The sequence below is a fragment of the Bufo bufo genome, chromosome 2, assembly GCF_905171765.1.
Source record: "Bufo bufo chromosome 2, aBufBuf1.1, whole genome shotgun sequence".
NCBI classification, from domain to species: domain Eukaryota; kingdom Metazoa; phylum Chordata; class Amphibia; order Anura; family Bufonidae; genus Bufo; species Bufo bufo.
In genome coordinates this window covers 551,671,178-551,696,623 of record NC_053390.1, presented here as the reverse complement: position 1 = coordinate 551,696,623, position 25,446 = coordinate 551,671,178, and the positions used below count along the sequence as shown (strand labels likewise).

Genomic DNA, 25,446 nt, shown 5'->3' with positions numbered 1-25,446 from the left:
GCCGCTATGGGCAACTAAGCCAGTTTTCCTTTACACCAGTGATTAGTTTCATCTTAATGCATTCTGAATGGAGAGCAATCCGTTCAGTATGCATCAGTTCAGTCACTGTTCGGTTTTTGGACGGAGAAAATACCACAGCATGCTGCGGTATTTTCTCCATCCAAAATTCCGGAACACTTGCCGGAATGTAGGATCTGGCATTAATTTTCCATTGAAATGCATTAATGCCGGATCCGGCCCCAAGTGTTCCGGAAAAACAGATCTGGTTTTGCGGTCTGCGCATGCGCAGACCTTTAAAAATGTGAAAAAGATAAATATTGGATCTGTTTTTCCGGATGACATGTGGAAATGTGTCCGGTCACAAAACAGAATGTAGGACTTCAGGCTACCTGTTCCTTCCACTGGAAATATACATGTCGGGGAATTAATAGTCTAAGATTCTCTGCTGTCCCAGAGTTAAACAATCAGAAGCAAATGTTATAAATAAATAAAAAAAAGAAACACAAAAATCAGCACAGATCTGTTAAATCCCCTTCTGTTTTAGTACCAATACCCCTGTGGTACCCCACCAGTGTTTGTTTACTTTCCACTGTGGCATGTGACTGCTGCAGCCAATCACTTACCTTATCACAGATGCAATTACATATGTCATGTGACCACTGAGGCCAGTAATTGGCTGCTGCAGTCACATTCTAGTAGGGAAATCAAACAAGGTCCAACTAGGGACTTCAGACGCACCACTGCTGGAGTTATTAGATTATGGGAACTGAACTATACAGTTTCTGTGTATTCACAGATGGTAAGTCTTAGTGATGGCGCAGACACTGTAGCAACTGTATGTTTGCACTATCACTTGGATCTTATGCATACCAGCTGTATTATACAGCTGTCATCCTGCTGTCTAACACCTCACATGCTGGGGTCAACTACATGTAAGTGATTAGACAGGGGGCTCTTTCACCTCACTGATGACATCATGGTAGTTGGGGGGGGGGGGAGCGCCTAACAAGGTCTGCCATCTAGTACTTATATTAGGCACTGCCCCCTAGTGTTCAAACCCAGGGGAGACTATAGATGGAGTCCAGGTGGGATCAGAGAGTCTACTGACAGACTGTTGAGACTGGTTGTCCTGCAGGCTTGAGAGGTCACTAGGGTGTACAGTTCTGTAAATGCTTGGACTGTATGGACTGTAAGAGGACATATCTGTAGACAATATCAAGAGACATGCAATGACATTTCTTTCTCCACACAAAATGAAATCCAGTACGATAACTGTTAAGGGGCAGGAGGACTGCACAGATTTATAGTCTCCAAGGTTCTCTGAGGAGTTGACAGCTGCTGCTAAGATTAAAAAGAAATAAATGTGGGATTTCAAAGATGTATAAATGTGATATGCAGGACTAATTGCTGACATTTGTTAGCCGTATACACTTACAAGTGCAGACACCAGCAGAGAAAAGAGCTGGAAATGAATGTCCATGTGACTTCAAACCAAGACTTAGAAACTAAGCCAGTAGACTAAGACTGAGACGCAGATCATATTATTTCTCAGATCCACTGCAGCACAGGGGGCCAGGCCATACAAGTGCCTTAGTGGGGTGTTTCTGTGTAGACTAAACAACTTCTAAAAAAGCACTTCATCAAATTACATAGCTGAAGAATGTGAAATGTATGACCGAAATGGGCAATTCAGTTTGTCACATTTGCTTTGTATCATACTGTATTTACAGGAACATTAAAAACGAAGGAATGATTGGCTAGAAAAGAATTTACTGATGATGGATGGAATTCATATTTTTATTGTTTAAAGGGTTCCTCGAGATGGTAGAGGCAATGGCTTCTCTGGGAAGTTCTCTTAGCTCCAATGAGAAAGGATATGGATTTCAGACATCACACTACTTGTAGACAATGCCACCAGGATGCACCCACTGATCATACTGTGCAGTTGTGGCCAAATATTTTGAGACTGACACAAATTTTGGTTTTCACAAAGTCTGCTGGACCAGTTTTTCTGGTCTTTTTGTCAGATGTTTCTATGGTATAGTTAAAGGGCTTCTACCACCAGAAATACTGTTATGTAGCTGACTGATATAGCGATGCGCTAATGTCAGCACTACATAACTGTATGTTTCTAACGTTAGTCCCTGCAGCCGTTTTTGTAAAAAAATGCACTTTTATAATATGCTAATGAGCCTCTAGGTGCTATGTGGGCGTAAAATCAGCACCTAGAGGCTCCGTCTACTCACCCATTATCCCGTCCAGGTCCTCTGTTCTGCCCGCCCCGCTCCTCTTGATTGATGCCACGGTCCACCGCATCCTTGACGAAATCCCGCGCTGTTCACTTCTGTCTTCGGCGCAGTGAGTGAAGGCCGCTCTTCTGATGCTGGCTTCCTCACTGTGACGTAGTCCGCGCAGGCGCAGTGAGGAATCCGGCACCAGGAGCGCATCATTCACTCACTGCACGTGCGCCGAAGACAGAAGTGAACGGCGCAGGCGCGGGATTTCGTCAAGGATGCGGTGGACCGTGGCATCAATCAAGAGGAGCTGGGCGGGCAGAACAGAGGACCTGGGCGGGATAAAGGGTGAGCAGACGGAGCCTCTAGGTGCTGATTTTACGCCCACATAGCACCTAGAGGCTCATTAGCATATAATAAAAGTGCTTTTTTTTACAAAAACGGCTGCAGGGACTAATGTTAGAAACATACAGTTATGTAGTGCTGAGATTAGCGCATCGCTAATGTCAGTCAGCTACATAACAGTATTTCTGGTGGTAGAAGCCCTTTAAAGGGTTTCTATCACTTTGTTTCACCTATTTAGCTTTCAGACACTAGCGATCCGCTAGTGTCTGCTTTATCTAACCATCCTAATATAAGAGCTTATTGTCCTGCCGTTTAGCTAAAAAAATAACTTATATAGATATGCAAATGAGCCTCTAGGTGCTATGGGGGCGTGATTAGCACCTAGAGGCTCCGTCTACCTTAACAAACTGCCGCCGCCCAGCGCGTCCCTCCAGCCCGCCCATCTCCAGCTGAAGCGATCCTCTCCGTGCGCGTCTCTGTTCTGCGCATGCGCAGTGAATGTCTGATCGCTTCCCTGCTCAGACATCTCCACTGCGCCTGTTCCTCGGAGCACTATGACGTCATCGGCGCAGGCGCAGTGGAGATGTCTGAGCAGGGAAGCGATCAGACATTCACTGCGCATGCGCCGAATACGAGGAGCATCGCATTCCGGAGGAGATGGGCGGGCTGGAGGGACGCGCTGGGCGGCGGCAGTTTGTTAAGGTAGACGGAGCCTCTAGGTGCTAATCACGCCCCCATAGCACCTAGAGGCTCATTTGCATATCTATATAAGTTATTTTTTTAGCTAAACGGCAGGACAATAAGCTCTTATATTAGGATGGTTAGATAAAGCAGACACTAGCGGATCGCTAGTGTCTGAAAGCTAAATAGGTGAAACGAAGTGATAGAAACCCTTTAAGTACAATGATAAGCATTTCATAAGTTGGAGGATGTTTTAAAAGCATCCTTGATTTGTGGCAATGTTCTTAGGCAAAATAGTGAGTGACCCCACTCCCTTGCACGAGAAGCAACCCCACACATGAATGGTCTCAGGATTCTATACTGTTGTTATGACAAAGGACTCATGGTAGCGCTCATCTTTTCTTCTCCAGGCATGTTTCCAGATGGCTCAAATAGTCTGAAGGGAGCTTCATCAGAGAAAATAACTTTACCCCAATCCTCTGTAGTCCAATTCCTGTACATCCTGCAGAATATCAGTCTGCCCTTCCTGGAGAGAAGTGACTTCTTTGCTGCCCTTCTTGACATCAGGCCACCCTCCAGAAGGCTTTACTTCACAGTGCATGCAGATGCTCTCACACCAGACTGCTGCCATCCTTTCCACTGGTGGCGACCTGATCCCATAGCTTTAGGAGACGGTCTTAACACTTGCTGGACTTCCTTGAGTGCCCTGAAGCCTTCTTCACAGCAATTAAACCTCGCTCCTTGAACTTTTTAATGATCAATGGTTGATTTAGGTCCAATCTTAATCTTACAAGCAGCAGTGCCCTTTACATGTAAAGCAATGATGGCTGCACATGTTTCCTTGGAGGTAAAATCTGCTCTTCTAATGCAATCAGCATGACAGATTGATATTAGCTGCCTTGTCCTCGTTAACACTTTTTCCTGGGATAACAGGACAATCATTGAAATTATGTTTGCAGGTAATTTTGTGGCAGGGCTGAAATGCAGTGGAAATGGGGTTTTTGTGATTAAAGGGGTTATCCCATCTTAGACAATGGGGGCATATCGCTAGGATATGCCCCCATTGTCTGATAGGTGCGAGTCCCACCTCTGGGACCCGCAACTACAAGGAGAACAGAGCAGGAAAAGTGGAGGAGGGCGCACCGCGCATGCGCAGCCGCCCTCCGTTCATTTCTGTGGAGCCACTGAAAATAGCCGAGCGCTGGCTCGGCTATTTCCGTCGGCCCCATAGAAATGAATAGGAGCGTTGGCCGCGCATGCGCGGTGCGCTCTCATTCACTTCAATGGGAGAGGCGGGGAGCTGTGCCTGGTGGTGGACGGACCCTGGGAAACTCGGGGTCCTCCAGCCACAACTCTCCCCGGCTCCGTTCTCGTTGTAGGTGCGGGTCCCAGAGGTGGGACCCGCACCTATCAGACAATGGGGGCATATCCTAGCGATATGCACCCATTGTCTAAGATGGGATAACCCCTTTAAGTTAATTTCCATGGCAAGGAATTCCTTTGCAATTCATCTGATCACTCTTCATAACAATTTAGAGTTAATGCAGATTTCCACCATAAAATCTGAAGGAGCAAACTTGAAAACCAAAATTTGTGTCTCAAAACCTCTAGCCACCACTGTAGTTTTGCCTTGATCGCACACAGCTAAATAGCAGCCAAGCCACTTAGACTGAAGAAGTCCAATAAGCATTATTAAAAGGTGTCCACTATTATTAGTGCTCAGATAAGCTGAAAGGAGGTATCTACTGCTACCAATATCAAACAGCTTAACTATAAATGTAACTCTGGTCTATAGTGCAAGCTGTTCCTGACGAGCAGTATAAAATGGAATGTAGTAATATAATCTACTCACAAAGTTACCTAAACTGTTAAGTGAATTATTTCTATATAAAACAGTTTGGCAGGCGGGTACTGGTACTCATTGTAGAGATCCAGTACTTTACGGAAAAGTATGTAAATTAGTTCTCATCCAGAAGGAAGACAACTACTTTATACCTGCCAATCCATGAAGTGCTCCAAAAAGACGAGACACCCTTCTGTAGGCACAGTTGTCTACAGATGAACATCTCTTCCTTTTTAGGAGTCTCTGTTAGGCTGGTATGAAGTATTTTTCTTCCTTCTGGAGGAGATCTAATTTACATATATAAAACTGTAAAATGGTCAAAGTAGCACATTCACACTAAAGGTGATATACCTATTTTAATAAATACTTGCATTGTTCATGAAATAACAATTTTATGGCATGTTTTATCTTAACTCTGTATTGTGCAGTTCCTCTGCTGTCCCTCCTGAGAGTGTATGAATACATTTTGAACTGGGCATTGTCATTCCCCTTTTCAAGGGGCATGTTCCTACATAGTCTCGCATTGTCACCACTGTTTGGACACACGTCCCAACTATAAACACCCATTCTCAGTTAATTCCTCATAGAAAACTTATGTAAAAACTGAAACTGGGTGTTTCCAGTTGGGGGTTGGGTTTCACCAGGTATTGAAATAGCGATACTTTTTCGATAGGTGAATAATGCGCTAGTATCATTGTCCTTCTGCTGAGTTCTGATGTCTACAGGACTGCACAAATATTTCTCCCCCTAGTGGTGGCCATCAGCTGCCAAATTTCTTAAATTTGGGCAGATGAGGTGAAGGAATCATTCAGTATCAGATGCCCAAGCCAAAAAGATTCATGCCTGTGAAGCAGATATTTAGCTCTCTGTTACAAGACCATATAATTACATTACATTTCTCAGAAGCAGCTACCATGCAGTAAGTCCATCAATCCCTTGACCTTTTTGATGAATATTAACTTTTATAAGTCCTGTAAAGTGCCAAGGTACACAGAAATATTTCAGACGTGTTTGTGTACTTTGATATTCTCCTTCCTCATCCTGTCAATTCTGACACACCCAAGTCTGACGTATTCAACTGAGTTTACATATTAACTTCAACAAGTCATAAATTACCCACTGGAGGAATCATAAACCAAAAACAAATCTACTGCCTAACATTTGGCAATAGTTATTTGTCTCTTGTCCCAGTGGCAGAACCTCATTTTGAGATTTATTCTGTTGTTTTAAGTAAGGGAGGTAGGTAGAACTTAGTATTCCAGCAGAAGAACGGCCTGCCAGGGTTCATCTTACCTGTCATAACCAGAAAGGGCTGGAGCACCACCAGGACCCATTGACTATAATGGGACCCAATGGGGATCCAGCCTGTTTCTGGCATTAGTGCCAGGATTTAGCCAGACACGCTGAAAGCACTAGGTTTTGTCCAGCCAAATCCCGGCACTAAAGTCGGAAGCTGGACTTTACCGGTTATTCCAGATATGATGAACACCGGCAGGCTGGAACAGCCTGCCAAAGATTTTAGGCCTAGTGGGAAACTAGTCTAAGCGACTCGCCTCAAGCAAAAACATTATTGGGCATTTCAACAAAACCATTTTCTAAATCTTGACAGCTAGACCAGTACAAACAACCAGTACCCTTTAAAGAGAATCTGTCACCCTAATTTTGGACTATTATCTACAGTAATACATGAGTAGTACTGCAGATAAGGAGTCCAGATCACAGTTTTTTATTTTCTTACTGCCCCTGGTTCCCCCGCTGTCAGCACTCAGATCTCAAAGCCGAGTTGAAATACGTTTTCAGGACAGCCATGCATGCAACCATGAGTCCTCTCCATTATATTAGAACAGCAGTCCAGAGTGTGTATTTCAGTGCAACTTTGAGCGCTGACTGCGGGGGAACCAGGAGCAGTAAGAAAATAAAAGATAATGATCTGGACTCCTTATCTGTAGTACTACGTATGTAATACTGTAGATAATAGTCCAAAATCGGGGTGACAGATTTCCTTTGAATATAAAATATCATGTATTCAGTGTAGGTTAAAAAATGCTCAAAAACAATTCAAATCAGCTTTACAGAATTTTGCAGACTGACTTATTCATCTATCCATATTTTTGTCCAATGACAAAGCTAAACTCAGAATTCTGGTGATTTATTGTGACACCACATTATAAATGCTTAGTTGACAAACACATGAGATAAAGATATAGGGGACATCAACCAATGTATATACGCCACTTTTGTGGCATAAATAGACCGTAAATTATGTCGCAAGCCATTTGTATGCCAACATTTTCGACTTTTCCCCGCTCATGCCACTTTTCCAAAGTGGTGAGAAAAGGGAGCATGGTGTGGGCTCGGAGTCAGGCTGACCGGCAGGCCTGGCTCACTTATTATTTTCCATGCTGGTTTATGGTCTGGAAAATGGCTTGCATCTACACCAGCAAGAGAGCCGGCATAGTGCCTCTACAGAACTTTGGTTCTTCCTCCGGCAGCAACTTGAGACGGGAGTACAAGATGCCGGTCTTAATAAATGTCCCCCATAATATCACATGGATGTGAAGGTTATACAAGGCAGAAGAATTTGGAAATCGGTTAACCCCTTAAGGACAGAGCCCAGTTTGGTACCTAAAGGGGTTGGCACACACAGTTAGGCGATGGCTTTTGGAGGATGGCCTGGTGTCAAAAAGGGCATCAGAAAAACATTAAGGACAGACTGATATTCTGCAGCAACAGGGTTTTTAGAGTGCAGAGGACTGGGTAAAGTTATTTTTGGGATATCTAAAAAAATATATTTTCTGGAGAAGAAAAGGTGAGCCTAATTTTGCCTAAGAATAAAGAATGGTATCAAAGCATTCTCCAAGAGCAACTTCTCCCAGCGATCCAGGAGCAATTTGGTGATGAACCGTGCTTTTTCCAGCATGATGGTGCACCATGTCACAAAGCAACAGTGATACTGTAACTAGGTGAATCAGTGGAAAAAAAAAAAAGTTGAATCCCAAAACTTTTGGCCTCGACTGTACAGCCAGGCAGCTATGTAACAGCACCAGCCTTCTGTTTCATCACCAATAAGGCCATGTTCACACTTGGCGAGAACTGGGGTTGTGGTCTCATTTAGTCACATTAATATTCTCCTTCATTTATATATAATACTAGATCTAATAGGATCCCTTATGTATGATAATGACACAATGTCATCATATCACATTGCTTTTACTATGTACGTGAAAACGCTGGTAGCAGCTCATTCTAACGTCCCCATCCACGGAACAGGTGCAGGCGCCACTGCCCTTCCTGGTATCCAACCACATGAATCCCATATGTACATGGAAGCCTAGCAAGGAAATGTATTAAGCCCAGTATGGTACATTCAGGGGAATAAAGCATAAGGACAGGTGGAAGAGGTACGTATACACGCACATTTACACATCTGACAGATTTGGCAGAACATATTAACCTACAATAAAGCAAACTGCTCCTGAAACAGCACAGTATGGTTTCTGGTTGATTGCACTCAGCCAATGCCTTGAACCACTAGAAGCATATTTTATTCCATTGTATAGTCATCAAAATCAATACTCAAAATACATGTTCAGCACTCAACCAAGCAGTTCACCATATATCTAAATGACTTGTCCATTCGGGGTCTTCGTGAAGACAAAGATGGTGCCGAACTTGAAAGCATTGTGTCGCAACATATTCTATAGTTATCAAACCAGCAGCTGGTCGCACGTGCTCAGTTTAAATGTGCCACAGCCATGTGTTCTGTTAGAAGCTGTGGTAGTTAAAGGGAGAGAACTTCAGCAGAAAGGACATGCCCCTAGTGCTGCCAGGCTGAAGAGCAATTGGAGCAATGAATGGGGAGATCTCTGGATCCATGTGAGGTGCAGGGCTGGTTCTAGCTTTGTTAGAGATTGTCATGTACTATATGATGTCTGATTAGAATTTTTTACATTATTCATGGGATAACCCCTTTAACCAAAGTAGTGGAAAGTAGACATGATTTTAATACATCATCAGATTCTAGGCATTATCTATTAGCTCTAAAGTTACCTTCTAACTGAATCAAGGATCATGAACACAGTGTCTCTGCGGCTATTACAGAGCGGTGCCCACTTCAGATCTCATCCTGTACAGTACCACACCAACGCAGTTTAGGTACCGCAAGTCAGATGCTTTCTCTCTCCTTTTATAAATCGGTGGCGATTATAACATATTCAAGAAACAATTCCTAACTTGCTATTAGTAAGAAAAGCCTGTACAGTGCCATACCAAGTACAGTATAGGCACTGCTATGAGTGAGACAAGCCCACGTGAAGCATATGAAAGTGCATACCCATGGCTTGCTCATCTATCATCAAGGCCATGAAGGATGGAGATACACTGTAAAATTGATCTTATCCATCTAACTTTCCAATTATGTCAGATATAGGAAAGTTTTATGTTACAATGTTTTCTACCTTTGGAAAGTATTTGGAGAGTATGTCATGGGCCATTTAAACAGATATCAATGTAAAATGATCATATCTGAACTAAAAGAGGAGACAGAAAACGTTCCTTGTATGTAGGTCAGACCTAGCACATAACAGTCTGTTCATATCACACGTCAGCACATTGCTAATGTAATTGTCTGATAGCTTTCGGTGCAGTGCAACTAACAGGATGTGCGTGGGGCATGCAACGTGTTGTGATCGACCACAACAAAAGTCCTGTACCTGCTAACCTTCATACAGCCTGGAATGGGGCCGCAGAATCTTCTCTCTCTCCCGTCTGAATTATAAAAGACCCTTTTACCCTTTAATTTTATCTTGACCCAGGCTCTACACAACTCGGATAAGTCAAAATGACAAAGATTAATGTGATATGTATAAAAACTGTTATGTATGCAGGATTCTGTCAAGGAGGTCATGACTGGTACAATATATTTAAAGGATAACTGTCATATTATTATTTTTTGGAGTATTGGATTGTGGTGATTAATATCACCTTGGTGGCCCTATTTCAACTTTTCACTGTGTATTCAATTACCCCTTAATTCCACATTTTTGTCCCCTGTACTGCCTACTTTTACCTGTGCTTAAAATAGGGTTGCTAGGCATGGTCCGTCCTTTAGGAGGAGCAGAAGCAGGCTGCGTGCAAGGTCAGATTACTGACAGCCAGGGACTGTAAGTAAATGATTAAAGCCAGGTCCTCCCCAGCAGCTGATAACAGTGCCTGGGCTGTGTGCACTTCTCCCTGTCCCTGCACTTGGCAGACGCTCCCTCACTCAGCAGAGCTGGAGAATGCAGAGTTGAAGCAGCACACATCAGGGAAAGGAGATCTGCCATCTGCTCAGTGTATGAATGAAAGCAACATGTGGTAAGAGGACCCCTTTGTGCTGCAGGAGATTAACCCTTTAGGGGGGAGGGCTCTGGTTACTGACACTTTTGGGGGGTTATTGTTACTGGCTAGTGAGGGCAGGCGGGATTAGCCTCAGGGTGAGGGCAGTGGCGGCCATCTTAACTGAATAGTGAAATTGCAGTTTTATGCAGACTGGTTGCTAAGGGCTGAATCTTATTAAATATAGGGTAAGTCAGTCTAATAGTAACTGATTCTGGAATATCATGTTATTAGTAACTACATATATGAAAATTGAAATTAGGGTCTAAATGTGACAGTTATCCTTTAAGAATGTGCCGTAAACACACACACATAAAGATAGATGCACACATACTGGATTCTGACATGTACACACAACTTCCCCAAAGTTTGACAAGAACTTTGATTCGTTACGAATTAATTTGTCACAAATCACTATGATAAAACCCTATTTACCCTGTAACAGTTAACATAAATAAAGCTGCCACACTGTACAATAAAAAATGCTGCTATACCGCACACAAATAACACACTCCCGTAGCCAGCATCCCCGATAACAGAACAACAAAGTGTTCTCATGACTAGCCCTTTCATAACCATAAGAAATAGCTCACCCTATAAACAGTGTGTTACGAGCAGCAGGGACCTCTTGCCCTACTTCTCATTAACTTTGACTGAATCAGTTATGAAACTGCCTTGCGCCAGAATCTGGTTCTGTTATCAACCTGCTAAGTCTGGTGTTTGCTGGGAGGGGCTTTTTGATTGTTATGCCTTTAAATCTCTTTAGTTTTTGTGGTTCTTATATGCTATGTGTAGTTGTTTCCTGTGTACTGAATCCTATTCCATTGGCTTTGTTTGAGTGCATCCTGAGATTTGTGGTTCCTATTGTTGTCAGTACCGCAGTTGTGTTTGTTGTGGGCTCACCTTTCTATTTGTTGTTTGGCTTGCTGTCTAGTTGGACTGGCCTCTTTCACACTTGCGTTGTCCGGATCCGGCGTGTACTCCATTTGCCGGAGGTGCCTGCCGGATCCGTAACACCTCAAGTGAACTGAAAGCATTTGAAGACGGATCCGTCTTCAAAATGCGTTCAGTGTTACTATGGCAGCCAGGACGCTATTAAAGTCCTGGTTGCGATAGTAGTAGTGGGGAGCGGGGGAGCAGTATACTTACAGTCCGTGCGGCTCCCGGGGCGCTCCAGAATGACGTCAGAGTGCCCCATGCGCATGGATGACGTGATCCATGCGATCACGTCATCCATGCGCATGGGGCGCCCTGACGTCACTCTGAAGCGCCCCGGGAGCCGCACGGACGGTAAGTATACTGCTCCCCCGCTCCCCACTACACTTTACCATGGCAAACAGGACTTTAGCGTCCCGGCAGCCATGGTAACCATTCAGAAAAAGCTAAACGTCGGATCCGGTAATGCGCCGAAACTACGTTTAGCTTAAGGCCGGATCCGGATTAATGCCTTTCAATGGGCATTAATTCCGGATCCGGCCTTGCGGCAAGTGTTCAGGATTTTTGGCCGGAGCAAAAAGCGCAGCATGCTGCGGTATTTTCTCCAGCCAAAAAACGTTCCGGTCCGGAACTGAAGACATCCTGATGCATCCTGAACGGATTTCTCTCCATTCAGAATGCATGGGGATAATCCTGATCAGGATTCTTCCGGCATAGAGCCCCGACGACGGAACTCTATGCCGGAAGAAAACAACGCAAGTGTGAAAGAGCCCTAAGAAGTTCAGGATAAGTTTCTGCTAGGTTTAGGACCTACATTTATCACTCTCCATCTGTATGCCTTTGCTGTCTGCTGTCTAGTCCATTTCGGAACTCCATCTCCCTCATCTGTTGCCATCCTCAACCAGTTTGCTGTCATCTTTTGGGAAATGTATGTTTCTGTATTTGTTGTCAATCTGACACACTTCATATATCTCTTCTTGTGACCGTCTGGTTGTTATATTATTCTGTTTCTACGTAAGTTCTTGGGTGTCTGTACCCAGAGCCACTGAAGGGACTGCTATAGGTCAAGTTCTGCAGTCCTGGAAACAACTGGCATTGTTACATTATAGACGGTCCACACCAGAAGCCATATCATGTCAGATACTGTTTTTATGTGGAATTTGGGTAAACAAATTCAGGCTTTGGGTTCTTTAACCCTTTCTAACCCAGGCCAGTTTTCACCTTTCAGGCCATTTTTTGCAAATCTAACGTGTCACTTTATGTGGTAATAACTCTGGAACACTTTTACTTATCCAGGCCATTCTGAGACTGTTTTCTCGTGACACATTGTACTTAATGGCAGAGGTAAATTACAGTCAATATTTATTAAAAAAAATCCAAAATTTACCAAAAATTTGGAAAAATTCACAATTTTCTAAATTTTAATTTCTCTGCTGTTAAGACAGATAGTAATGCCTCATAAAATTGTTATCAGTCATCATTCCCCATATGTCTGCTTTATGTTGGCATCATTTTGTAAATGTCATTAAATTTTTTAGGACTTTAGAAGGCTTTGAAGTTTAGAAGCAATTTTTTACATTTTCAACAAAATTTCACAAACCATTTTTTTAAGCACCAATTCAGATATAAAGTGATTTTGAGGGGCTTACATAATGGAAACAACCCATAAATGACCCCATTTTAGAAACTACACCCCTAAAAACTGAGGTTACAACCTTTGTTAACCCTTTAGTTGTTCCACAAGAATTAAAGGAAAATGGAGGAGAAATGTCAACATTTAATTTTTTATGCAGATTTTTCATGTTAATAAATTTTTTCTTGCAACACAGCAAGGGTCAACAGCAAACTAAACCTCAATATATATTACTCTGATTCTGCAGTGTACAGAAATACCCTATATGTGGTAGTAAACTGCTGTCGGGGCACGTGGCAGAAGGAAAGGAGCACCATATTGTTTTTGGAGGCAGATTTTGCTAGAATGGTTTTTGGACACCATTTTGTATTTGAAGAGACCTTGACGTACTCCTAAAGTGGAAACCCTCAAAAAGTGATCCTATTTTGGAAACTACACCCTTCAAATAATATGTTAAGGGGGGTACTGAGCACTTTGATCCACTAAGTGTTTTACGGAATTTGAAAACATTTGGCTGTGAAAATGAAAAGTTTCATTTCTTCCAATAAAATGTTTCTTTAGCCCCGAATTTTTCATTTTCACAAGGCGTAACAGGAGAAAAAGAACAAAAAATGTGCTACCCAATTTCTCCTGAATAAGGCAACGCCCCATATGTGGTAGTAAACTGCTGAGGGGGAGGGCACATGGCAGGATTCAGAATGGAAGGAGCGCTATGTGGCTTTTGCAGAGCAGATTTTGATGGATTGGTTTATGGGCACCATTGTCTTATGTGGGGGGCTCATTTTTTGCGGGATGAGGTGACCTTTTCATTGGTACCATTTAGGGTACATAAGACTTTTTGATCGCTTGGTATTACCGTTTTTGTGAGGCAAGGTGAAAAAAAGGCTGTTTTGGAGTAGTTCTTTTACAAAAAAATTAAAGTATTCACCTGAGGGGACATATAATGTGATATTTTTATAGAGCATGTTATTACGGACGCGGCGATACCAAATATGTCTATTATTATTTTTTTTTTAAGTTTTACACAGTAAATGCATTTTTGAACAGAATGAAATCTTGTTTGTTTGTTGCCATTTTTTTTTACTGCATTCACCTGACAGGGTGGATCATGTGATATTTGTATAGAGACGGTCAATACGGACGCAGAAATACATATTATGTATACTTTATTATTTTCCCTATTTTTTTATTACTTAATTATGGGAAAAGAACGCTTTTTTTTTATTTGAAACTTTTTTTTTTTTATTATGCAAAGCTTTATTTTACCTTTTTTTTTTTTTAAGAATTTTTGGGGGTCTGATCCCCTGTACAATGCATTACAATACATCTGTATTGTAATGCATTGGCTGTAAGTGTTTTACACACTGTAATACACTTACAGCCTTCCTGCCTGTGAGATCCAGGGGGCTGGATCTCACAGGCTAACAGGGAAGGCAGCCACGATGCCTAATGAAGGCATCGGGCTGCCGTCCCAGCCATTGGGTCCCCGTCACAGCAGCACGGGGACCCTATGTGGACGGGAAGGAAGCTCCGTCCCTCCACACACCTCGCACATGCCGCAGTCAGTGCTGACCGCGCTGATAGCAATACCCCTTAAAGTTTAATTTTTCACATGACTGGCAAATAACAAGAGACATATAGATTACTTTTCACAACTTTTTGTAAAAATTTTTACTTGGTCTTTTTTTTTTACTGCAAAAACAAAATGGACTATAATGTTGACCATAACTTGGATGCTGTAGATTGCCTTTAAAGTGACCTAGTTAAGACTTTTTATGGGGTAATATAAAATGTCTAGTGTGGTGATGGGATGATCAATATTTGCTATACTTACTATGGAACGTGATGGCACAATATAGCATCACATTGCGTGACAGAGGTCAACATCTGTCCCGAGTCTTAGTACATGTGTGATCCTCTAATCCTATCTGAATGATGTAGATGACATGTTCATGTTTAACCTCTAGCAGTGAACAAATATTTTGTCAAACATTACACATGGCCACCTTTTCCATGACCGTTCAACACCTCATCCTCATTTACCTTCCATATAAGATTTAGGTTTTTGTCACACGGGAAGAACTGTGGAAATAAAAGAAAACTTTTCCCATAAATTTGTTTTTTTATGACCATTTTCCCCTGCATTCCCATGACAGGCTCAGGTCCTGTTAGTGCCGATGTTCACCATAATTGTAGTACCAATGTCCACCATAACCTGCTTCCTACTTTATGTGATGACATGCCATCATTACTAATGGCATGTCACCTGACAATGACAACCAATTGTAGTGACACCATACAAAGGAGAAAGAAGGGGCAAGTACTATGATTACTTAAATGGGTCTAAGGATATTATAAATGAATATATACTGTAGGAACATACATGAAGAGGGCCTGGTGAGCGCTGTAGCTTCCTCGCAGCTTACCAAGTGCAGAGACATACATTGGATAGTGGCTGTGCTTGGTACTGCAATGAGTCCTGTTCACTTAAATGGGACTATGGTGCGCCGAGGAGAGGAGTTGTGACTGATGAATGTGATGTCACAGGCCTAGGAAGAGGTTGTGACGCTCACCGGAGCACCACATCTCCTTCAAACAGGTGATCGTCAGGGGTGCCAGGAGTCCGACCCCCATCGTTTAGATATTGATGACCTATCTTGAAGATAAGTCATCAATATTAAACATGTAAAAACCCTTTAAGGAAGTTGTGTGGCATAAATTGCAGACCACAAAGCCAAGGTGATAGCGTTTTTAACTTATCATTGCAGAACATAAATTAAATAAATTGATAAAATGACTCATCATAACTATGGAAATGTGTTTGCACATTGCAATATGACGTTTCTCAATACTCTTGGGAGTAGCAGTCAAAATAGAAGGACGCTTATCTTCAAGATGTAATACCGCTCATTACGAGCACAGCTTCTGATATCCCAGGTAAAAGTGAATGAAATTACTCAACAAGACCACAACCTGTTACAGTCAGCTAATGATTTTTCAATGAGTCAGAAGACCTGAATCAGGAGACCATGAATTATAACTAAAACTGCAGGAGGACAACATAACCCAACTGGCAGAGGGATGGTCATCTTGCTTTCCAGGCTGTCATGGTCCAGAATTGCAAATGGAGCTTTTTCCTGCATTAGGCTGATGCCCATGGGTAACCAGATGGCAGAGGTGTCCACTGCAAAGCAATTTCTAATAAATAATTACAAAGGGACACTAGAATACAGTACAAATTAGCTCAGCGTGAACTGCTGGACAATATTAACTCAGGCATTGCTTGATTGCTGAAGTTGGTTAGTTAATTAATACATAAGCTGTTGGAGCAGACTTAAAGGGCATCTGTCAGCAGATTTGTACCTATGAAGCTGGCTGACCTGTTGGATGTGTGGTGGAGGCTGAAGGCATCTGTGTTGGTCCCATGTACATATGTGCCCGCATCGCTGAGAAAAATGATGTTTTTATATACGCAAATAGGGCCTCTAGGAGCAACAGGGGTGGTGCCATTACACCTAGAGGCTCCGGTTTTTTTGCAACTGCCGCTCCCTCTGCACTTTGATTGACAGGACCAGGCGTGATTATGTTTTGACTTTAGAACTTATGCTTGTACTTAAAATAGGTGGTGGTCAGGGAAAGGTCCAGCAAGGAACACACTTGATCTGGGTTAAGATTTTTAACTCCATTGAGGGTGCTCTCTTTAGCACACTACTGTATACCACACATACAGATGATCAAAACGATTCTAACAAATCAAATTCATTTACAATTCATCTCTTGGAACTCACTGCTCAAAAAACTCCTTGCTCCCCCATTAATGGACAAGGACATTTTGCAAGGCCCTGTCAATCTCATTCCTGTGCCGTTACTCCAAGTATCAGCACAAGCACAGAGGATGTGCTGCTGCCACCTGAGCAGCGCTGACATGTGCTGATGCCGTCCGGGTATACCTGGAAACGGAGGCGGCGGCTTCAGATGGATCACTATCCCTTTTATAGTAGTGTGTAATGGGTATTGCTGGAGAATCGGTCTGCATATATCAAACGATTGCATGGTCAAGTCACCAAGGGGGGATTCAAAATAAAAATGTTAAAAAAAAATAAAAAGTTAAACAAGAAATTAAATAAAAACTTTAATGACACCCCTTTCTCCCATTTTTCAAAAATAAAAAATCATAATTGGTATCTTCACTTCCCAAAATATAAAAGTTTTTATCCCGTACGATGAACACTGTAACGGGAAAAAAATCAAAATGTCCGAATCACTGTGTACTGGTCACTTTACCTTTTACAAAAATGTAATAAAAAGTCGTACCTCAAAAAGAGCCCTCACGCAGCTCCATAGACAGGAATCTAAAAAGCTATATTATAAAGTCTCTCTCTCGCTCTCTCTCTCTCTATATATATATATATATATATATATATATATATATATATATATACTTGATAAAGACTGCATTGAGCGGTTGAAACGTTGCAGAGGGGTCAATAAAGGGTCCACCATCTTCACTTTACTCTGGAGTGCTGCCTCGTTTTTTTATATATATATATATATATATATATGTTAAGATTTAGTGACATAAAGACATTTTTTTTAAAGTAATAAAACATATTCAGTGTGGAGCATAAAGGGCTTTTCTGACCCCCTAAAAATGCCATTTTAAAAACATTATAGTATTTTTACCCTTCTAAGGCTGCATTCACACGTCCGTGGTGTGTTGCGGACCCGCAAATTGCGGATCCGCAACACACCCGCCTGGCAGCCCCATAGAAATGCCTATTCTTGTCCGCAAGCTGTGGACAAGAATAGGACATGCTCTATCTTTTTGCGGAGCTGCAGACCCAAAGATCGGGGCCGCGCACCGCAAAAGCGGATGCGGACAGCACACTGTGTGCTGTCCGCATCCATTCCGTCCCCATAGAGAATGAATGGGTCCGCACCCGTTCCGCAAAATTGCGGAACGGATGCAGACCCATTTTGCGGAGGTGTGAATGGAGCCTTATTCTGGACCACCACGGCCAGGAAACACGAACTCTATTGTGACACATGCGTCACGTGACTATGGAAAGCAGTAACTGAGATAGCAGACAGTGAATGACTGCACGCTGATGTTAAGAGGATACGATGGGGACCTGCAGATTAGCAAGAACAGCATGTTCAAATGTTGTGCCTGTTTAAACAGTTTTGCAGAAGTCAATTCACATGCTGCAGAAACAACCCCATTCACACGTATGGAACTGATTTTCAGTTGCAGAAATGTCAGCAACAAATCTGCCACACCGAACCATAATTTACCCTTGGGGTTAGAAAGCCCTTTAATGAACAGATACAGAATTTTAGACAGCATCTATAACAACTTTTAACAATCCAGGGGGAGATTTATCAACTTAGGCCTCTTGCACACGACCGTATGCCCTCCGAGACATACGGTCCGTGAACGATCAATGCCGCTCCGGGACATATGGCCCGCATACGGTTGTGTGCAAGAGGCCTTACCGTAGTTGCCCATAGCAACCAATCTGATTCCACCTTTCATTTTCCAAAGGAGATGTCAAAAATGTGAATTCTGATTGGTTGCTATGGGCAACTAAGCCAGTTCTACTTTACACCATAAATCTCACCCTTCTTCTTGTGATATCACAGCAAAAATAGTAATAAAATGTTTGTCTTTTCCCATTAAGGTGCCCATGATTTTTATATACGCAATATGACCCTAAAATAATTCCTCACCTTTATTTGAATATGTAATGGGGGGTCATTTATTAAAGCATATAAATAATCGAAAAGGACATTTTTGCGACTATTTTAACATCTGTGCGACAATATTTTTACGCCAAGTACAACAGGTGGGGGTGGAGCAGGGGTGCGCTGGAACTCCAGCCCCAGCAAATTTACTACTTTTTTGTCTGGAAACAGGTGAAAAAGTAGACAAAAAACGACACTAGCCAGGGGCTCGCATAGTTTTTCAGACAGGCACACACCTTGTCATAAATTAGTCATATATTATGGCAGCGCAGGGGGGACAACTAAGACCAGCGTAAAAAGTCGTCTTAGTAAATGTCCCCCAAAATGGCTATAGAAACAGATGCGGCATAGTGATTATTGCTTAGTTCAGTGGAAAAAATATGACAATAAATCACATTTTTGGGCACAAACTACAACCAATGCTGAGGCCCAGGCTGGTGAGACCCCTACAGAACCAGACTGGAGCTGTGGAAGGGCCTGGGTTTGACCAGGTAAAAGTAGGTCATTAGTGTTTCTACCTTCCTTCGGGGGTGATTGACAATGTAATAAATGGTTTCTGTGGAAAGCAGACAGCAGGTGGTCATTAGGAGGTTAAATGTCAACAGAAACCAGAGTAAAACCTGCTCTTTTGCATTGTCTCCCACACAAATGTCCACAACACGCAACCTATCAAGCACCTGCTGAGGAGATCCAGCTATTGAGTTGACACCGGTGACATGGCATTTCTCAGAATGGCTGCCGCTGAAAGTGAACGACGTCACCATGACGGGGATGAGGCTACTGGCTACACAGTAGAGAGTTTTTTGCCTCAGGTGTTTGGGGGGTGGGGTAAATTTAAAGAGTGCAATCCTTGAAAGAATATACCAATCACATCTCGTTACTTGTCCTTTCAATTATATCCGCCTGAGGAGAGTTCAGTTTCATTTTCTGTTTTCTGATCCGTCAGAAGAGCAGAGAACAAAACAGTAAGGGCTCATGCACACATCACATGCCGCCCATGCCGTGCATTGGGGACCACAAATTGGGCACAGTCCGTGTCGGCTGCGCTGACCGATGCAGACCCATTCATTTTGAAAGGGTCAGCGATCTGTCCGCACCGCAAAAAAAGTAGAGCATCCTCAATTTTTTTACTGGTGCGGAGTGCTTCCATGGCCTTCCGCTCCGTGCCTCCACTTTGTATCTTCAGGATTGCGGACCTGTCGTGCAGATAAAAACATCCGCGTGGGGGGAGGGGGTATGGGCAGCCAATAGCAGGCCGCGACAGGGACAAGCCTCCCTTGCATCGCAGGTGACGCTAGGGAGGCTCGTTTCTGTCGTGGCCTGCTATTGGCTGCACCACCATCCGTCTCCGTCCAGCATTAAAATGTATGGCCTTTTCGGAGGTGAACAGAGTTATCATCGAAGTCTCGCAGGACTTTGGGGAATAACTTCAGCCATTGATTTTTAAACTTTAAAACCACTTTAAAACATGGATCCAAAGTTGGCTTCGGTACCGACTGGTACCTCGGTACCGAAGCCGACCTGGGATCTAAAGACAGAGGCTGCCTTTATCTGGGGAATGGATGCGCCAAAAACAACCTGTACCTTGGAACCAAGTCTCGTGAGAATTCGTGAAGCAATAACTTCAGCTCATCGGAGCCAAAACATCCTAATACTGTACGGAGCTCCTGCTCCGTACAGTATTAGAACAAAGTTTTATGCGATTCGCTCATCCTTACTTAGGACTATCAGGCACAAAAAACCTGCATTGCAGAAAAAATACAGCTCATTTAAGAACAACTGTGTGCCAAATAATAAATCAAACTTTAAATGCGTGTACATGATGGGGGGAAAAAATGCCAGAAAATGATGGAAAGAAGGCGAGCTTAGTAAATGTGCCCCAATGTCTTGTCAGTAGCAACTATGCTGGGCTGGGATCTACTACATCTGTGCATAAAATGTTACCTTAGAGTCAGGGCTGTGGAGTCGGAGTCGGAGTCGAGGAGTCGGAGTCGGGGGAAATTTTGGGTACCTGGAGTAGTAGTCGGCAAACAATGCACCGACTCCGACTCCTACTCCTACTAAATTTAGATTGGAATAAAAAAAAAAAAAGCAAGTTTAAATGTCCCAATTCACAAAAAGTTATAATTAATGACTTCTCTACTGTAAGAATAAAGACCAATGCATGCAATGCCTCACGTAACCGCAAAACGAACACGTTAAGTGACCGTGAAGAAGCATGCTTTTCATGTGCTTCACTATATGGCACGCAACGCACAGTTAGGAGCGCCAATACCTATACTTTCCATAGTGTTGTGTTCTGCTTTTACAGGGAACGCAGCGTCCATGTGTAACCTAGCCTCTCACTGATAAGGGATTAAAAAAATATGTTTTTTGCAGGACTAGAGAGTGAGACACTTGTGTAAGTGAAGGGAATGGAGGGCCAATAGCTCAAGACTGAAGCTGTAAACCATTGGAAAAACTGCTGTCATTTAGCTAAAGCTATAAAAACTTGGAAACTCTGATTGTTAGCTTAAACTTTAAACATGACTATGGGATTCTCCTAGGAAAATCATGTTTTAGAATAAATGCCCCTTCCTGGATCCTCCCACTGCCCTATCTTCAGCAGAAGATCAGCACACAAAGGAGAAAGCAACTTCCCAGCCAGTAGTCCTGTGGTAGGTTGCGTTTCTTTCCCTCAAGGAATGTATAAAATACATTTGCATATTAATACAGAGGAGTCGGAGTCGGGGAGTCGGAGTCGGAAGTACATAAAACTGAGGAGTCGGAGTCGGAACATTTATCTACCGACTCCACAGCCCTGCTTAGAGTAACTCCGTAGCTACATATACTGTATCCCTTAGGGAATTTATTTTATGCCCTCATCGTTAATAACCTCCAAACTGTAAATTAGGGTGCTGTATGGTCAATGGGTTGTATACAGTATGTATGATATGGGTTGTATGAGATACTTTTTTTTTTTTAAAGAGTCAGAATAACAAAGTTTTAAAAAATGATACTCACTAATCAGATCAGTTCCCATTCTGCAGCTCATTTGGTTCCCGCTGATCTTTATTCTCTTGTCCATTTAGAACAGGGGTGCACGGACTGTGGTCAGGGGGCCACGTGCAGCCCACGATGCTGTTCTGTGAGGCCCCCCAACCATCTGGTCACTGACATGGTTGTCTATGTATGGGGGCTGCTCAAATATTAGCGATGAGCTGTGGCACACAGCATGGGAGCAGTAGTAATGATGCAAGTATTGATGGTTCACTGTGTGTCCATCTCTGAAAACTCCATATATCGACGCGATGGAGAACTAGTCCTGACCCCTGCGTCACACTCCAAAGAGGAGAATATGAGGTGGCCATGCATATGCACCAGGGCTGTGGAGTCGGAGTCGAGGAATCGGAGTCAGAGGCAATTTAAGGTACCTGGAGTCGGAGTCAGAGTCGGCAAAAAATGAACCGACTCCTACTAGATTTAAATTGGAATAAAAAAATAAAAAAGGGAATGGGTAGTCAATAGTTCAAGACTGAAGCTGTAAACCATTTGAAAAACTGCTGTCATTCAGCTAGGGCTATAAAAACATTTAAAAGAATGGACTAACCAGATGCTTAGAGAGGTTTACCAACCTTTTTATACCATTATGTGTCTGGTAGTGGTCTGACACCCAGGACCCCTGTCGATCATCTATTTGCGTAGACCAGGATGCTCCTGTGAGCACCACGGCCTTCTCCGTGCTCACCAAGCACAGCGCCGTACATTGTATAGCGGTGTGCTTAGAATCGCAGATCAGCCCCATTCACTTGAAGAAGACTGGGCTGTGCATAGGCCACGTGACGGAGGAACGTTATGTCACCAGCCTAGGGTAAGCTGCGAGAAGGCTATAGCCTCCTCAAACAGATGATCAGCGGGTGTCGGACCCCCATGATCAGAAATCAGTATAAAAAAGTGTTAAAACCCCTTTTAAGGCTAGAAGTACACAGCAAGATATTTTTTTTTTTCACTGATGACCTATCCATTTCCAAGGTTCCCAGTGACTATGTGCAGTTCTATCACTTTCTGTACTCCGGGCAGACTCAGTAGACCTCAGAAATACACTTTATTCAATAATTAAGTGTAAATTCCTCATCATTATTGTCACCACAGTACATCTAACGTTACAGCCTCACCAACCACCTCACAAAGAGTCAGAGGACGGCACATGCAGGCGGCAGGGGGGGCTATTCTCTAGAAGACCATTATCACAATATGCTGCTTTTGGTATTTAATATCCCACACGTACATGATTAATGAGTGTTCCCATCTAATGTTACCGTGAGAACTGCTGCATAATCTAAAAAAAAAAGGCAATTCCCAGGATGGTGGGAAAACCCCAGACTATTTCTCAGGGACATTTACTTTCCAGAAGTCTCCAAATAATACTTTATCAGGAAAAGCGAGAGGACACTGTGAGGGATTAGCTCTTTTTTGGGGGGTCATCCTCCCAATTATCTTCACAACAGCCGAATTGCAGCTCCAAACGTGAGGTTTATTTTCACAGCAACAAAACATAAATTAAACAAAACAAACACCTGCCCGTCCGGGCACTTGCTAATACAAAAACACAAGCCCTGACTCACCTAGATCGATCGCTGTTCACATGTGGAACATAAATGCGGCTTTCTCCAGCCATACAGTCCAGGTGATCCTTCAACACCTTTTGGGGGATTGTGGCCCAGTAGTCCTCCCGACTCTGGCCTCTTGATCCTTGTTCCCAGGCGTCACGGCATCCCCCAACATCCTGGCTAGCACCTAGCCCCGTGGCCCCTCAGCCAGCCCGGCTGAGACCACTCGTACAGAGCCTACAGCAGGACTCTGTTTCACAAAGACTCTCTCCCTCTCACTGACAGTCTGTGCTGGGCTCCTATCCCAGACTGATTGTGGCACCTGGTGCTGCCTCAGACCTGATGACTGACGGGGAAGACATGGAAACTCCTGCCATGAATCTCCCCTAGCAGCTATGAGGCCCGTCACTACCTCACAACACTATAAGATGAGGCACACAGTGATCTCTCCTGGCTCAGATATTTTCAGGTTACTGCCGTGTTACTCCAATTAAACCTTAAAGGGGTTGTACGGAGGGTACAGATTATTGGGAAAAGCCTCAGAGTGGGAGGAAAAAGCTGAAATAATCTTCACCGATCCCTCACTCCTGTTCTGAAGCATATCTCTGCTGGTCTCTGCTTCCTGGTTCCCATCTCGACACCCAGATAATGGCCTTCTAAGCCAATCACTGGCCTCGATGGTGACCAGACTGGTCAGATAGGACCATAAAGTAGATATTAGCAGGGAACAGGTAAGCATTGGAGTGTGCGAAGGATCAGTGAGGGTGCCACCTTTACTTTTTTATTCCACCGTTTTCCCCAATCCCCTTAAAAACCATGGCATACAATAAATTAGGCTCTGTTCATATTTGCACTGGAAGCTCTGTTGTAAATTCCTTCAGCTTCAATGAAAGGAAAGGCCCAAAATGTAGCACTTATCTTCCCATCAAAACGATGAACACTGATGAACAGAACTCCAAAGGAACCCAAAAGTGAGTCAATATAAGACACTGGTGGCATCTGCCATACGAAGCATCTGGCACTGCGTTGTGGCTTGAATTATAGAGGCAGAAATGAATACAGCCTAAGTAACAACTGTGGAGCCTAAGGCTAGGGCTACACGACGACGTGTCACATAGGGTACAACTACGTCTAAAACACCGTTCTTAATAAATGACCCCCATAGTCCCCCTGTCAATAGCTTAGAATAGATATATAGGGGGTCATTTATTACACAGAAATATGCCTAACTTAGGTGTATTTCTGGCGCAGATTGTGTCGCAAAGGTCCTTTGCGACGCAATCTGCGACTTATCCCCTAGGTCTAAAAAATGTGTGGGGGGGGGGTGGCGTCGGAGGGAAAGGCTGGCATAGAAAACGGTCTAAATGTAAGCCATGAAGAGGTCTGTGCCTCTTCATGTAACTCCGGCGGATCCACCACCAGCGCAGCGCCTTAGATATAGATATATACCGTAGTCCTCGTGTGAATAGCTTACAATAGATATAGAGGGGGTCATTTATTAAGACCGGAATTAAGCCAGCAAAGGAGGCAATATGGACAATCACAATACATTAGTAAGTTTCTCTATCTGATGCCATTTGCTGAAGTGAGACGACCCCTTTAATAAATTTGCCACATCTTAGGCTGGGTTCACACATCACATTTTTGCCATCCGTTTAACTAATACAAAAAGCATATAAGAAACGGATGGCTCCTCCTGATGCCATACAGTGCCATCCGTTCACCATAGAGCGCCATTGTAAACAAAATCTATACGTTAACATATACTTTATTTTACAGGACTCAGCAGAGTGGAAAAGAGTGGTGTGATACACTTTTGTATCCCTTTCTGTCCTAACGTGTACGTGAAACGGGTGGCAAAAACCTGATGCGAAGGCACCCTACTCCTGATTAAGACGAACATTTCAAACATCAGTCTTTCTAAATTCCCCCCAAAGTTTTCATCTTATCAAATGACAAACTCATCATGAACCATGAATACCTCAGTGACATTGACCCTCTATGCCATAGCTATGCATCAGAAGATCCCATCCGTGACCCCTTTCCAAAATGAAGTGGTATGAA

At 43.2% G+C, this 25,446-nt stretch overlaps 1 protein-coding gene across 2 annotated transcripts in view; it reads right to left on the bottom strand.

The window, feature by feature from the left end:
* The window catches only part of PARM1 (prostate androgen-regulated mucin-like protein 1), a 75,985-nt gene that overhangs the window by 49,905 nt on the left and 634 nt on the right, over positions 1 to 25,446 (bottom strand). The window lies entirely within an intron of this gene.